This window comes from Neomonachus schauinslandi, chromosome 13 (assembly GCF_002201575.2).
Source record: "Neomonachus schauinslandi chromosome 13, ASM220157v2, whole genome shotgun sequence".
In the NCBI taxonomy this organism is placed as follows: domain Eukaryota; kingdom Metazoa; phylum Chordata; class Mammalia; order Carnivora; family Phocidae; genus Neomonachus; species Neomonachus schauinslandi.
In genome coordinates, this window is record NC_058415.1 from 34,472,321 (window position 1) to 34,489,192 (window position 16,872).

Consider the following 16,872-nt stretch of genomic DNA (forward strand, 5'->3'; position numbering starts at 1 on the left):
ACCTGAGCCGAAGGCAGACGCTTAATGACTGAGCCACCCAGGCGCCCAAGTATAAGATATTTTTAAGTGAAATTTTATACTTAAATAAATGGAAGCGTTACACCATGCTTATGAACTGGGAAATTCAATATTTTTTTTTAAAGGTTTTTATTTATTTATTTGACAGAGAGAGAGAGAGCAGGAACACAAGCAGGGGGAGTGGGAGAGGGAGAAGCAGGCTTCCTGCCGAGCAGGGAGCCCCATGTGGGGCTCGATCCCAGGACCCTGGGATCATGACCTGAGCCGAAGGCAGACGCTTAATGACTGAGCCACCCAGGCGCCCCTGGGAAATTCAATATTGTAAAGATGTCTGTTTTCCCTAAGTTGCTTTATAAATTTATTTATTTATTTAAAAAGATTTATGTATTTATTTCAGAGAGAGAGAGAGCAGAGGGAGGCACAGAGGAAGAGAAACTCAAAGACTCCATTCTGTGCGCAGAGCCTGACATGGGCCTGGATCCCATGACGCTGAGATCACGACCTGAGCCAAAATCAATAATTGGACGCTCAACCGAGCTACCCAGGCACACCAAGTTGTTTTATAAATTTAATGCAATCCTGACAAAATATCAGTATTTGTTTGTATTGTTGTAACTTTACAAGTTGACTTTAAAATATTTATGGAAATGCAATTGTCTAAGAATAGCTAAAATATTCTTAAAGAAGAATAATGATGTTGGTGGGGACTTTACCAGAGATCTAGGTTTCTTTTAATACTATGTTAACTAAAACTGACATTGGTTCATCATAGAAAATTGACCAATGGAACATAATAAAGGCCAGTAAGGGACCCATGCATATATAGATATTTGATCTATGACAAAGGTGTGCAGCAGATCAATGGAGAAAGAAAAGTCTTATATAAAACAATCATTTCTAGAAGATTTTTATGTCATAATGTAATGACAAAATAAATCTAGGAAATGATATATGAGGATAATTTCATTACCTTGGAGTTGAAATTTCATAGAGACAAAATACATAAAATTACACAAGTACTTGAAAGATACATAGACATACTCAAATATATAAATTTTAAAATAAATTAGACTTAATATGAATTGCTGTTCACTGAAAGAAGAAAGTTGAAACTACAGACTCAGAGAAGATAATTTTATCATATATAACAAAGAATATAGAGATCTCCTAGGAATCATTAAGAAAAAGACAGACAATCCAATAGGAAAAAAAGCAAGATATTTGAACAGGAAATTAAAAGAAGATAGCTAAGTGGCCAGTAAACACATGAAGAGGCACTAAATTTCATTATTAATCAGAGAAATCACAAAGAGAGACCTGACTCACTCATTATACTGGCAAAAGTTAGTATCATTGACATATCATGTGTTGCAGGTTTTGGTATGTGGAACAATTTAAATGTTCATCAGCAATACAATGGGAAAAACAAATCACAGTATAGTCTTAGAATGGAATCCTATTCAGCAATACAAAGGAACAAACTCAGCTGCTTGCCATGGTGTGGAATCTCACAAACATAATGTTAAAAAAAAAAAGCCAACTACAAAAGAATGCACACACTTATTAAAGTTTATATGTAAAGTTCAAAATGAAGCATAGCTAAAGTTTCCTGTTAGAAGTTAAGAAACTATACTTTCAGGGAGGAAGGCAAGAGTTATAATTGAAAGAGGACAAAAGAAAGGCTTTCAGGGCAGGGGCTATGTTTTATCTCTTAACCAGGATGGTGGTTACATGAGTTATTCACTTTGTAAAAATTCCTTTAGCTGTGAATTGTTTTTTGCACTTTTCTAGATGCTTGTTATATTTTAACAAGAATAACAAGTTTTAAAAAAAGAACACGTGAATGGAATGTTTGACAGTATATTTCTTCTAAATACAAAACAATGTATTTCTAATGCAAATTTCCATTTCAATTGCAATTCAAAACCTTTTTTTACATGTAGCCTTAGATTCTAGAATCCTATTTAGTAGTAATGACAATGACAAGGAGGGTTCAGAAAAACTATAGCATATATTACAATTCTCTGATTTCAGAACAGTTACTCCAGGTGCCTTCCTCCTTTTCCCTTTTAAAAGCCCATGGATAACCTGGGCCCGCTAATATTTATAAGATGCCCCCAAAGCTCTTCACCAATGGCTCAAAATATCAGTTTGACTACCCCTAAAATGTAGGTAAGAGTCATAGCAGGAACATGATGAAGCCCAGCTCCATTTAAATATTAATAAAAGTAGAGTACCAATTTATTAAATGAAAATCTTCTGATCTGTTCACTGTAGCAAACAGCTGTTATTCTGTATCCTACTGAGGGCCTTGGGATCCAGTGACACTAGCAGGTCTGTCTCTGTGCACATTCCTCTCAGCTGGTCAAATAAACAGCCCCTCTACCCTCCTGTAGAGAGGCAGGGCTGCTCCCAGTTGTCCAACTCAAATAATCCCCTTCAAACAGAATCTCTGGCAAGTTCAAAGAAAACGTGCCAGATCCCAGTGTTTTTGGCGGATAATAGACCCCAAGAATCGGCTGCAGGAGCACAAACAGAAAGATGCTTTTGCATATAAACCTTTAACAAACCAAACATTATCACAATGTTTGTGATAATCTCTTCCCATCCAGTGACCTTTCCCAAAAAATCATCTCTAATCCCTAATGCTCTTTCTTCTTTCTACCCCATTTCATATTCCAATAGTTAAAGTTCAAGATTACTTAGTAGCATAAAAACTTACTTATACTATTTTCTAACCATACAAATATATATACATATAGTTATAAGTATAAATATATATAGTTTGAACACAGTATAACCAAATCATAAAAAGTAGGTGGGACTGCATGTCAAAACAAAATTGACCCTCATTCTCTAATCAGGGAAAATATAAAAAATATTGAACAGCGGATAATGCATAAATACTACATGGACACTGTCAAATTAGTAAGGAACTTATTATTTGTAAACAACCAATACAGCTAATAATTCATCTGCATACTTTGTGACTGATAGGAGCCTTTTTTTTTTTCAAGACTTGGAAATGTTTCTTAATCCCTTATCAGTCATTACAGTCTTCCCTTGTATCCCCATGGACTATTCCTACAGGAAAACTGTCATCTATCTGTCTGTCTGTCTGTCTATTTAATTATGCTTAGGAAAATGATGTCCAACATTTAGCTGACTTAGCAGGTAGGACTGAATATATGTTTCAATGGATGGATATTGCCAATAGTGAGCTCAGCACAGTGATTTAAAATGTCATGTATATATCACCATGACTGCTTATATTCATCATTTGATTTGATTATCCACAATGAGTATACTGACTTGATTTTAATAGGCACCATGGGGCTTGTTTCCCAATCCCAGGCAGCTCTTAAAGTTCAGGAATAAAAGACCTTTGCGTGAATCCAATTAAGAAATGGGCAGAAGACATGAACAGACATTTTTCCAAAGAAGACATCCAAATGGCCAACAGACACATGAAAAAGTGCTCAATATTGTTCGGCATCAGGGAAATCCAAATCAAAACCTCAATGAGATACCACCTCACACCAGTCAGAATGGCTAAAATTAACAAGTCAGGAAATGACAGATGTTGGCGGGGATGCGGAGAAAGGGGAACCCTCCTACACTGTTGGTGGGAATGCAGGCTGGTGCAGCCACTCTGGAAAATAGTATGGAGGTTCCTCAGAAAGTTGAAAATAGAGCTACCCTATGATCCAGCAATTGCACTACTGGGTATTTACCCCAAAGATACAAAAGTAGGGATCCAAAAGGGTACGTGCACCCTGATGTTTATAGCAGCAAGGTCCACAATAGCCAAACTGTGGAAAGAGCCAAGATGTCCATTGACAGATGAATGGATAAAGAAGAAGTGGTATATATATACAATGGAATATTATGCAGCCATCAAAAGGAATGAGATCTTGCCATTTGCAATGATGTGGATGGAACTGGAGGGTATTATGTTGAGCGAAATAAGTCAATCAGAGAAAGACATGTATCATATGACCTCACTGATATGAGGAATTCTTAATCTCAGGAAACAAACTGAGGGTTGCTGGAGTGGGGGGTGGGGTGGGAGGGAGGGGGTGACTGGATGATAGACACTGGGGAGGGTATGTGCTCTGGTAAGCACTGTGAATTGTGCAAGACTTTTGAATCTCAGATCTGTACCTCTGAAACAAATAATGCAATATATGTTAAGAAAAAAAAAAAAGAAGAAGGTAGCAGGAGGGGAAGAATGAAGGGGGGCAAATCGGAGGGGTAGACGAACCATGAGAGACGATGGACTCTGAAAAACAAACTGAGGGTTCTAGAGGGGAGGGGAGTGGGACGATGGGTTAGCCTGGTGATGGGTATTGAGGAGGGCACGTTCTGCATGGAGCACTGGGTGTTATGCACAAACAATGAATCATGGAACACTACACCTAAAACTAATGATGTAATGTATGGGGATTAACATAAAAATAAAAAAAATGCACATTAAAAAAAAAAAGACCTTTGCGTATGTCACAAGAATGCTTTAAATATAAATGTGATAACTTGTCAGAAAGTATGTGATATTACATTGGTTATGGGTTTCACATGGTAATCCTGAGCCTACCATCTATCTGGACGGGATATCTCATGCTTTCTTTTCAATGGAATGCCACCCTGGACACCTAGATCCTTTGAAAGGGCTATGCTAGAATACACATTCAATGAGAGTCAGGAGACCCCAGTGTTTGTTATGGCTCTATTTCCAACTAGCGTTGGTAAGTTTTTATAAAACTCTTTACCTCTATGTTACTCCATCAGGTATTCCATCTTTAAAATGAGATAGAACTAGACGTTACATGAATTTGAAGGTGACTTCCAGCTTTAGCATTCTGGAATTTTATGATTTGGTGTGATTGTTCATACTTAAGAAGGCAAGAAATTGTTTTTGAAAGTAAATAGCAGAATGGTGGTTTAGTAGTTAAGGTTCTATCTTCACTGAAATGCCTACTCCCATCAGGTAATTTGAATTTAGCTTTCAGGAGTGATTCAGGATATGAGAAAAGCCTTCCCTTATCCTATCCAGGTTTGTTCCCAATTATTTCTGCACATCATCATATGTACTTTCTTTAACTCACTATAATCTGTGAGTATATATTTTCTTTTTTTAAAGATTTTTTTTCTCAAAAAGAATTTAGGCTGTCTTGTTTACCACTGAATCTTTAGTGCCCAGAGCAAAACCTAGCCAGTATTAGAACTCAAAAAACATATGTTGCATGAGAAACTGAATGCATAGTAAAACCATTTAACCAAATGTAGCATAAGGCTAGATCTGTTTTAGGGAAAGATGTTTAATGAACGCTAATATAGGAAGACTTTGTTTTCCTTAGATATGCCAAAGGGAAAGATGATGTGCCGGAATTAAACCAATAGAAAATATCTGGAAGATTTCCCAGTCTAAAACTCTTTTGTCAGGTCTCTAAAGATATATATGGCCTAAGTATGATGAGATTTTGCAATAATACAATGAAAATAGTCCTCTATTTTATATAACATGGTTTTAATTTGATAGGTTTTATTAATCCTAGAGTAATTACTTTCATTGACTGTGTCATGGTTTTTAAAAATATACAAGTGAGATGCCAATTTTCACAAAAAATTCATCTGAGTGCTTGAATCAGTTTCATTTTGTGCTAAAAATATATCATAATGTACAAATTGTTACATATTATGTTTTAGAAAAGTAATTTCCATAACTGGGCTTGAAAGAAAATGTAAAGCATAAGAAATGGCTTTTGCAAGTTTCCTCAGCATCTGTAGTTTCAACAACATATGGATCCTATTTGTTATTGCTATTTATTTGTGCATCTATTTTTAAAGATTCCCAAGTTTAGCAGAATTAAAAATATGGATATCATCTGCATTGCTCCAGACCACTTTATCATAGAATAGTGATTTGTATATAGGTCATCAAGATTTTTTAAAAAGGGAATCTATAGTTATATTTTATGTAGTCAGAGAATTCACTGTTCCTTGATGCCTTTTCTTGGGTCATCTTGAAAACTGATTGTCACACAATGATCCAATCAGCTGTTTGATTGATCTGATTCAGTTCATCCATGGCACCTGGACCAAACATTTCAAGGTCAGGTTATTTCTGTCTGACATTGATGGACATGGCATGCAACATCAAGGGATAAAAAAGAGCCCATTATATTTAAAAAAATGCCCTACAGCAAATACATTTCTATTGCTTTGCTTAAAGATAACTGAGACTATCTAAAGTGGAATAATGTTAGCTCAATGATTTCATCTGACTGCAGTATTTGGTATGGATTTGCACAATTAGTGTGGACCCTCAGTCAAATTATTTAAAATCATGATGGTAATAATACATCATTAAAGAACTGTAGTTTTGTGTTCAGAAAAGTGGCCTGAATATAGGATTTGGAAGAACTTGTCTAACACCAAAATGAGCAAATAGCTTATGGATGCAGACAAGCATAGTGATATTATACAATGTCATCCAATTTCATGTTTTACAATAAATTACATAAATGTGCAGGAACTTTTGAATTTCCTGTCCTCTGAACAATCAGTCCCAAACTCATCAGAACTTCTGGCTGATGCATTCAGCTCCCTAATATTCATTGACTATGAATTTACTATGAAATAAGCACTCTTTTAGGAGCAGGGGATATAGCAGTATATAAATTAGACAAAACTCTAATTTCTATTAGAGCTGATATTTCATTGGGTAGAGATAGATGATAAAGATATCAAATGAATTATTCAAACACTGTGTTAGGAAGTGATAGTGCTATGGAAACAAAACAGGAGAGGGTGGTTGGGAAATACCTCAGGGTTGGAGGACTCAATTTTAAACAGATCAGGGTAGACCTTTTAGAAAAGTGACAGTGGAAGAAATTAAAAAGTGAGAGGGACATCTATATCAGTGGGAAACATGTTTCATGCAGACTGTGTAGCCAGTACACAGAGGAGGCTAGACTGTACTTGACATGTTAGAGGAACAATAAGGAGGTCAGCATAGCTGGAGTGCCATGGAACAGGGAAGTAGTAGTTAGATATAAAGTCAATTCTGTAGGATCTTGTAAGCCATGATAAAGACATTGTCTTTTACTCCAAACATGGTATGAAGTTAATAATGGAGGATTTTGAGCAGAAGGGTGCTAATATCTGAATTATAGTTTAACAGACTTACTTTTCTCACCAAAGTGAAAACAAATTATGGGGTTTCAGGTTAGAATCGAAGAATGTTTAATTAGGAGTGAGATGATGGTCCCATGGATCAGAGTTTTAAATAACAAACTGCTCCTACCACAGATGTTCACTCTGTCCTTAAAATCATATCTTAAGGTCTCTGGAAGGCTTTCAGAGTTTTTCCACTAGTAGAATCTATTTATACCAATAATTAATGTAATTTATAAACATAATCCATTTATCTAACTTATTTATTTGTTAAATGGGTTTAAAATAGCACCTAATTCATAAGGTAATGATGAGAAGAATTACGTAAGAATATGCATGTAAAGCACAGCACAGTCATCATACAGTACAGCATAAGTTTCTAATATATGCTAGGTGTTATTGTTAATATGATTAGTGGTACAAAATCTATTTCAGTAAAAAAAATAATATTTACCTTCATTTATTTAGGTCTTCCTTAATTATTATCAATAATGTTCATTAGTTTCAATATAGCAATCACACATTAGATTTACATCTAATTCTTGTAAATTGTGTCTTTAAAATGATTTTCTGTTTGTTCATTGCTAATAAAATAGAAATATGATTGAATTTTGCCTGTGGATTGCGAATTCATTTACTTTGATAAATTTATTCATGAATTTTATTTATCTGTAGATTCCTTGGGCTTTCTATACATAAAGTCATATCTTCTGCAAAAATGGCAGTTTTATTTCATCATTCACAATTGCTACACATTTTATTTTATTTTTTTTCTTGCCTTATTGCAATGGCCAGAGATTTCAGTGCAGTGTTGAATGGAAGTGGGGTAATAGGAATCCTTGTTTCATTTCTCATCTCAGTGAAAAAGCTTAAACTATTTTATTATTAAGTTATGATGTTTGCTATAGATTTTTTTGTGGATAACTTTAATCAAAGATGAAACCTTGAGGTGATCCATATATATGATTGGAGAGATTCAGTTTGCAAATGTTTTGCTTAAGGTTGTTACATCTGCATTCATGAGAGATATTGAGGTTAATATTATTTCCATATATTTTATCTAGGTTTTGATATCAATGTTGTTCTGCCCTCATAAAATCAATTGAGAAGTCTGTCTTCTTTATTTATTTCCTGGAAAAGTTTGTATAAGGCTGGTGTTACTTCTTATATATGGAAGAAATCACTAGTAAAGCCATTTTGGTAAAAAATTTTTTTGTGGGAAGTTTCTAAAAATAGATTTAATCTCAAGTACAAGAAGAGTCATATTTTCTATTCTTGTATTAGTTTTGGTAGATTGTACTTTTCACAGAATTCATTCACTTTTTGTTAGATTTTCAAATTAATTAAAATATAATTGTTTATAGTTATTGTAGTAGACTGAATAGGGTCCCCCAAAAGATATTCATACATGAATCCCTGGAACCTCAGAATGTGACTTTATATGAAAAACATGGGTCTTTACAGATGTGATTACGTAAGAATCTTGAGATGGGGAGATTATCCTGGATAAGCAGGGTGGGTCGTAAACACAATCACATGTATCCTTATCAAAGAAAGACATAGAAACAGTTCAGAGACAGAAGAGAAGAGAAGACAAAAGGACCATGGGGGCAGAGATTGGAATGATGCAGCCACAAACCTAGGAGTGTTGGCAGCCACCAGAAAATGGAAGAGGAAAGGAACAGATTCTCTAGAATCCCCAGAGCTGCTGGGAGAAGTGTGGCCTTGCTGACACATTGATTTTGCTTCAGTGATACTAATGTTGGACTTCTGGTTAGAACTTCCAGAATTGTGAAAGTATAAATTTCTGTTGTTTTAAACTACTAACCAGATTTGTGGTAATTTGTTACAGTAGCCTCAGGAAATTAATTTAACCTCTCATTTTTGTCAAAATTTTATTACAATCTCTAGTAATACCTGCTTTTTGCATTTCTAATATTGATAATTTGTGTTTTCTCTCTTTGTGTCTCTCTCTCTTCCTACCCCCACCCCAAACCTTAAAAATGTCTGTCACTATTTTGTTAACTCCTTATAACAAGAAACTGCTATACTGGGCAACTGGTTCCTCTCTTTCCCTCCACAAAGGTTTATCACTTTTATTAGACTCTTCAAACAATTAGCATTTGACTTGTTCTTTCACTCTATTTTAAAATCGTTTTCCATTTTATTAATTCATGCTCTTATCTTTATTATTTCCTTTCTTCTACTTTCTTTTTGTTCAATGTACCATTCTTTTCTCACTAGTTGAAATAAACATCAGGTCGTTCATTGTTCAGTGTCTCTATTGCATTTATTTTTTTCTCTCTATTGCATTTAAAGCCACAAATTTTCATTTAAACTTTAGCTGTAGCCCGCAAGTTTTATGTCACATTTTCATGATTATTCAGTAAAATATATTTTCTGATACCAATTTTCTTTGACTTACAGGTTATTTATATATGCTATGTTTAATTTCTTGGCATTTGAGGCTCTTCTCTTCATCTTTATTTTTTTCTCTTCATCTTTATATATTGATTTCTAGATTAATTCTACAATGATTCTTTTTTTTTTAAAGATTTATTTATTTATTTTAGAGAGAGAGAATACAAGCAGGAGGTAGAGGGAGAAGGAGAGAATCTCAAGCAGACACCCTGCTGAGCGCAGAGCCAGATGTGGGGCTTGATACCAGAACCCTGAGATCATGACCTGAGCTGAAATCAAGAGTTGGACACTCAACCGACTGAGCCACCCAGGCGGCCCTACAATAATTCTTAAGCATACCTTGTTATGATTTGAATCCTGTGAAATGCATTGAGATTTACATCATGGTCATCCAGGATATGTTTCATTTTTATAAACGTTCCATATGTAATTGAAAAGAATGTCTACTACCTTAATGTGTGGTATGGCAATCTATGTATTTCAATGAGGATGCATTTCATAACTGCTATTCAAATTTTCTGTATATTTTTTTTCTACTTGTTTTATCAGTCACTATGAAATATGTTAAAGTCTCCCATGATGATTGTGGATTTTTCTATTGTTTCTTATATTTCTGTCAATGATTTATGTGTGTATTTCTGTCTATATTATTAGAACTAGGAGACATAAAAATTGATGTTTTCTTGAAAAACTGACACTTTTATATTAAGAAATATCCCTCTTTAATTCTAACAATTATTCTTCTCTTAAAGTCTGTTTTGTCTTATATTACTATAGCTATTCCTGATGGGTTTTGGATAATTTTTGTATAATATATCTTTTTATTCCTTTGTTTTCACTCAACCTGTGCCTATATTTCCTTTTACTTAGCTGGAATCTCTTGTATATAGCACAGAGTTGTACATTAGGCCTTTGCTCAAGTCTAATAATCTCTGTCTAATTTTGTGCATGTGATTTAAAAATACATAAGATCTACTCTCTTCCAAAATTTTAAATGCAGGGTACTGTATTAACTATATGCTCAGTATTGTACAGCAGCTCTCTAGCACTTTTTTTCACTTTGTATAACTGGAACTTTATACCCACTGAACAGCAAGTCCCTGTTTCTCCCTTCCTCCAAAGCCTGACAACCATCGATCTACTTTCTGTTTCCCTGAGTTTGACTACTACAGTTACCTCACATACATGGACTCACAGTATTTGTCCTTTGGTGACTAGCTTATTTCACTTAACAACATCTTTAAGGTTTATCAGTGTTGTTGTAATGATAGGATTACCTTCTTTTTTAAAGGCTAAATAATATTCAATTGCATGTATATATCACATTTTCTTTATCCATTCATTTTCTATGGACACTTAGGTTGTGTCTACATCTTGGATATATTGAATAAATGCTACAGTGAATGTGGAAGTGCAAATATCTCTTTGGGATCCTGATTTTAATTTCTTTAGAAACATACCCAGAAGTAGGATTTCTGGATCAGATGGTAGTTTTATTTTTAATTTTTTGAGGATTGTCCATTGTTTTCCATAGCATCTGTCTCATTTTACTTTCTCATCAGCAGTGCTCAGAGTTCCAATTGTCTGCATTCTCACAAACACTTGTTATTTATTTATTTTATTTATTTTGATAAGGACCATCCTAATAGATTTAAAGTAATATCTTATTGTGGTTGTCTTTGCATTTCTGTGATGATTAGTGATTCTGAGAATCTTTTCATATACGTATCAGTCATTTGTATGTCTTCTTTGGAGAATGTTTATTTAACTCCTTTGCCCATTTTTAAATCAGGTTACATTTTCTTTTTTGCTATTAGTTACAGGAATTATATATTTTAGATATTAACCCATTATCAGATATATGGTTTGCAAATATTTTTTTCCCATTATGTAGGTTGCCTACTCTATTGATTGTTTTTGTTGTTGTTGTTGTTTTCTTTTTTCTTTTTGTTGTGCAGAAGCTTTTTAGTTTGATATAATCCAAGTCCCATTGTTTACTTTTGTTTTTTGCTGCTTGTGCAAAAAAAACCACTAGTGAGCTGATTCCAACCATACATTAAAAGGATCGCACACTATGACTAACTGGGATTTAGTCCTGGGTTACAAGGATAATTCAACATACAAAAGTCAACCAATTTGATATTCAGTAACAGAATGAAGAATAAAAGTCATATGAATATCTCAATAGAAAGAATTTCACAAAATTAACACCTTTTCATGATAAAAACACTCAACAAACTATGAAGAATCACCTCAACATAATAAAGTTCATATACGAAAAGCCTATAACTCATATTGTAGTCAATTGTGGAAAACAGAACGTTGGATATTTGGTCCAGTCTCTTCTCCCCATTCCAGGGAGAAGCTGAGAGGGTATTGACTAGTACTCTCTTACTGGGTAGTGCTATAGTGGAAGGATCAATAATGGTGGTAAGATGCCACAAATTTCCCTACCAGTTTCAATGTATTTGATTTTGTGCTCACTGGGGTGCACAAACCTCTCAGCTGGTTCCTGGATTTCTCACAAAGAGAGCCCCATGTATTGTTGAACCTATGTGTCCCTGAGGGGAAAGTTTCTGGAGCTTCCTATTCCACATCCTGTTGATGTCACATCCTTCTGTCTTTTAATTAAAATATTTGGTATACTTACATTTTACTGGTTTATTTAAATTTAACTTTACTATTTTACACTTTTTTCCTATTGGTCTTAACTATTCTACATTCCATTCTCTCTTCTTTCTTGCCTTATTTTTATTTTTTCAAGTTTTCTTCAACATTTCCTGATGATTCACAAACCTTTGATGTTATCTCAACTCAATCTTGTAAAGAAAACATAGAATCATTTGTTCTGCTTACTTCCTTTCTAAAAGTTTAATTTCCACTGAAAAATAAGTGATTCAATGGCAATCTTTGTTTTTTATTTATTTATTTATTTATTTTAAAGATTTTATTTATTTGACAGAGAGAGACACAGTGAGAGAGGGAACACAAGCAGGGGGAGTGGGAGAGGGAGAAGCAGGCTCCCCGCCGAGCAGGGAGCCTGATGCGGGTCTCGATCCCAGGACCCCGGGATCATGACCCGAGCCGAAGGCAGATGCTTAACGACTGAGCCACCCAGGTGCCCCATGGCAATCATTATTAAAACCTACCTTAAAACTACAAGATCTGACTACATTTTTGCATGTATCTACATAACTTAATAATTAAGTTTCTAAAACATTACTATTTATGTTTGACTTTTTGTGCCTTTATGTGTCTGCCCCTCTGATTCATTGCCCTTCTTTTGTTCATTTTGTTTATTATTCATGATGTATGTATTGAATAATATTCAATTTTTTTTTAGGTATAAACAGTCTGTGAGTTTTATTCAAGTGTACCTCTTCCCTCAATGCTTCTTGCCTCTTTCCCTCCTTAGTGGGTACTTATCTTCCATATTTTTGTACTCCAAGTTTTTCAAGAACATTTTCAATTAATCCCTTGGTTATTGAAAAGAATTATATTTTTTAATTAAATGCTTTTATTTTATAAAAGTGTAGATTAACATGTAATTTCAAAAAATAATACAGAGAGATTCTTTGTAACTTTTCCCCAATTTCCCTCAATGGTAACATCTTGCAGACTTGTAGTACAATAGCACAACCAGAATATTGACACTGATACAATCTACTGTTCTTATTTAGATTTTCCCAGTTTTCTTTTTACTTCTTTGTGTATGTGTGTGTATTTAATTTTATGCAATTCTATCATGTGTTGGTTTCTGTATCAATGACTAGAGTCAAGATACAGAAAAGGGCCATCACCTCAAGGATCCTTCATGTTGCCCCTTTATAACCACACTCACCTCCTTTCTCTCCAACCACCTGTCTCTGGCAACCACTACTGTGCTCTTCATCTATAATTTTATCATTCCAAGAATGTTATACAAATGGATTCAAACAGTATATAGTCCTTTGGGATTGTTTCTCTTCACTTAACATAATTCCTTTGAGAGTCATCCAAGTTGTTGAGAATATCAACAATTTGTTCCTTTTTATTGCTGAATACTAGTCCATGGTATGGGCATACTACTGTTTGCTTCCCATTCAGTTGTTGAAGGACATCTAGGTTGCTTCTAGTTTGGAAATAGTATGAATAAACCTGCTATGAACATTCATTTGCAGGTTTTTATTTGAGCCATGGGTTTTCATTTCCCGCAGATAAATGCCTAAGAGTGCAATTGTTGGACTATGTTGTAATTGCATGTTTTTTTAGAAGAAATTGCTGTTTTCTTGAATGGCTGTGCCATTTTGCATTCCCACCAGCAATGTATGAGTGAGCCTTGAGTTTGTTTTAAAGCTTCTAACATTCACTACCATCCAGGATTTTAATAACTGATTTGGTGTCACTTTTTACATTTTATCTCCAAGGATACCCAGTTAAGCTCTTTTTCATCTTTATCTTGAAATTTATATTTTCATGAAATTTCTTTATAAGAATCTGTTTAGGTGTTTTTAAATAGTTTTAAGTGATAAGAAAATAGCTTTATTATGTCTAGTTTTGTAATTGGATTTCAAATATGCAAAGGAAAATAGGAACCACCTTCTTAAGAAAAAATAATTAAGGATATGTCTTTATTCTATAAGAAACAAGAGTGTAGTGCATTTGAAAACCTAAAGGAAGGTCAAAAAAAATTACTATACTTAAGTAAATCTTTTCCAAGGTGAAATTCTAAATTTCTAAGATGATAATTAATTTGAGTGAAATAAAAAGATATTTAAACACTGTTGCTAAGTAAAAATGACTTCAAACTTTTCTATTTTTTTCAAAATGGAAGCAGAATTAATTTATTTATAAATAAATGCTTAGTAAAAGAGCAAAAAATATAGAAAGGTATAAAAACAGAAAATAAAATTATCCATAATAATATTCATAGACAATTGGATTTCATACATTCACTACTTAAAGATCTTTGTGACTAGAATGAGTTATTTTGGAATAAGAGAAAAGTGGTTAATTTTAGGATATGGGATTTAAGTGGAAGAAATATAAGTTTCATTTCAAAATTTTATTGATATAATGTAAAGGTCACAAACTCAAAGCATGAAAAGTTATCATGGTTCTACCTTAGCGGTTAAATTACAACCCCAGATACCTGGTTATAGCCTCTTTTTGAGAACTTCAAGCTAGCAAAATTATTAACTCTTTTATTAAATGTCAATTATTTAGTTCTTGGAGTGATCAATGTAGTGCCTGACTTAGCTCCTCCTAAACTTGGCTATCTTGAATTGAGTTTACGAAAATAGGACTAGAATGTGAAGATGAAAGAAATGTGTATACCTCTTAATTTAATACAGAAAACACAGGGATTCTCCACAACCTGTCCTGGAAACATTGAAAAAGGAGCAATATAAGAATGAGCTCACTCCAGCAAGTGCCAGATTCAATCACCCAGCTATTGTGTAATGTCAGTTTGAGGATCATCTATTGCTTATTATTTCACGTAGGAGCAAAATATATATATATATATATATATAGCCTTTTGCCCAATTGTCTGCCAGAGATTACAGTTTAAAGTAAATCAACACTTTATTGTAAAATATTTCCCTACTTGTTCCTTCACTGAACAAAGTCCTTGAGGAATCAGTCATGTATTTCAAGTATAAGCAGAACTTAGGAGATCAGCTGAGCTACATAACTCTCAGCATTTTATTTATTCACAAGGAAATCTTGACTTAAATTAGCTACATTCTGCCTTGGCTTCACTTGATTATCTAGATTTACACAGAGGTTGGAGAAGCAATTTATGCAATTCAAAGATGCTAACTTGTCAAAGAGTAAATCAAGGTGATTTTCATAAAGCCCATTTTACATAAGGGGTCTTGTACTTTTACGAGAAATATTATGCTGTTTTCCTCTCATTCCTTTGTAGAGGTATGGAAATGTTGAGATAAATTATTACACATTCTTATTGTTATTTCTCTTTGAGTATAGATACCTATATTGATTCAAATGATTCAAAAATTTCCAGTTGATCGTTCTAGAGGCACTAATATACAAGAAGTTGAAAGTTGAGGGGAAATCGGAGGGGGAGATGAACCATGAGAGACTATGGACTCTGAGAAACAGACTGAAGGTTCTGGAGGGGAGAGGGGTGGGGGATGAGTTAGCCTGGTGATGGGTATTAAAGAGGGCACGTTCTGCATGGAGCACTGGGTGTTATACGCAAACAATGAATCATGGAACACTTACATCAAAAACTAATGCTGTAATATATGGTGATTAGCATAACATAATAAAAAAAACTAATGATATAGTGTATGGTGATTAACATAACATAAAAAAAATAAAGAAAGAAAGTTGAGGTAAATTCCCTTTTATTTTGCATGTTTAACAAAGGAGATGAAACCCATCTCGTTCTGTATAATTTTTCCTCGATTAGTTGTATTCTTAACAGAAAATGTAATTTTTACCTAATCTTTGGGAATTTCAGTCATAGGGACACGTTGTCTGCTCTTACTACTTCCCTCAGGTGAAGATCCTACAATCACTGCATTTTGATGTTGTATGGAAACTTCAAAAATTGTTTAGTTCAAGGTTTGTATTTATCTTTATTTTGTAAGTGAGATACTTAATGTGCTAAGCAACCAGTCCAGTTTAAGCACTAATAAGTGAGAGATAAAGCTAAAAATCAGACTACCTTAGTACTTGTAGTACTTAGTGCTTAACTGCTTGTTTCCCTACACAAATAGTGCTGCCTGTAAAGGGTTTAGGAAAACACATTTAATCCTTTCTGTAGTAGACAGAACCTAGGGTGACCCTGATGGCCATTTCCCATCTCTCTGCATCCCTAATGTTCATGCTTTGTTTAATCAATCCTTTTGAGTGAAGACATGTGAGTTGTTTTTGAACAATAGAATATGGCAGAGATGAAGAGATATTGCAGATATGTAACTTATGTTCTAAATGTATTGGTTTTGAGTTAATCAAAAGACCTCCTGAGAGGCCTGACTTAATCTGGCAAAAACCCTTAAAAGAGGGACTAGGCCCCCACTCTGAGGTCAGACTCCAAACAGGAGAGATTTTCCTGGCTGGCTTGATGAAGTAAGCAGACACACTAAGGAAGCGCAAGTGGCAAGACACTGCAGGTGGCCCCTGGAAACTATGGATGGTCTCTTGCACCTGTGGTTGGTCTCCAGCCTACAACCAACAGCAAAAAGCAGCGGCCCTCAGTCACACACACACACACACACACACACACACACACACACACACACACAC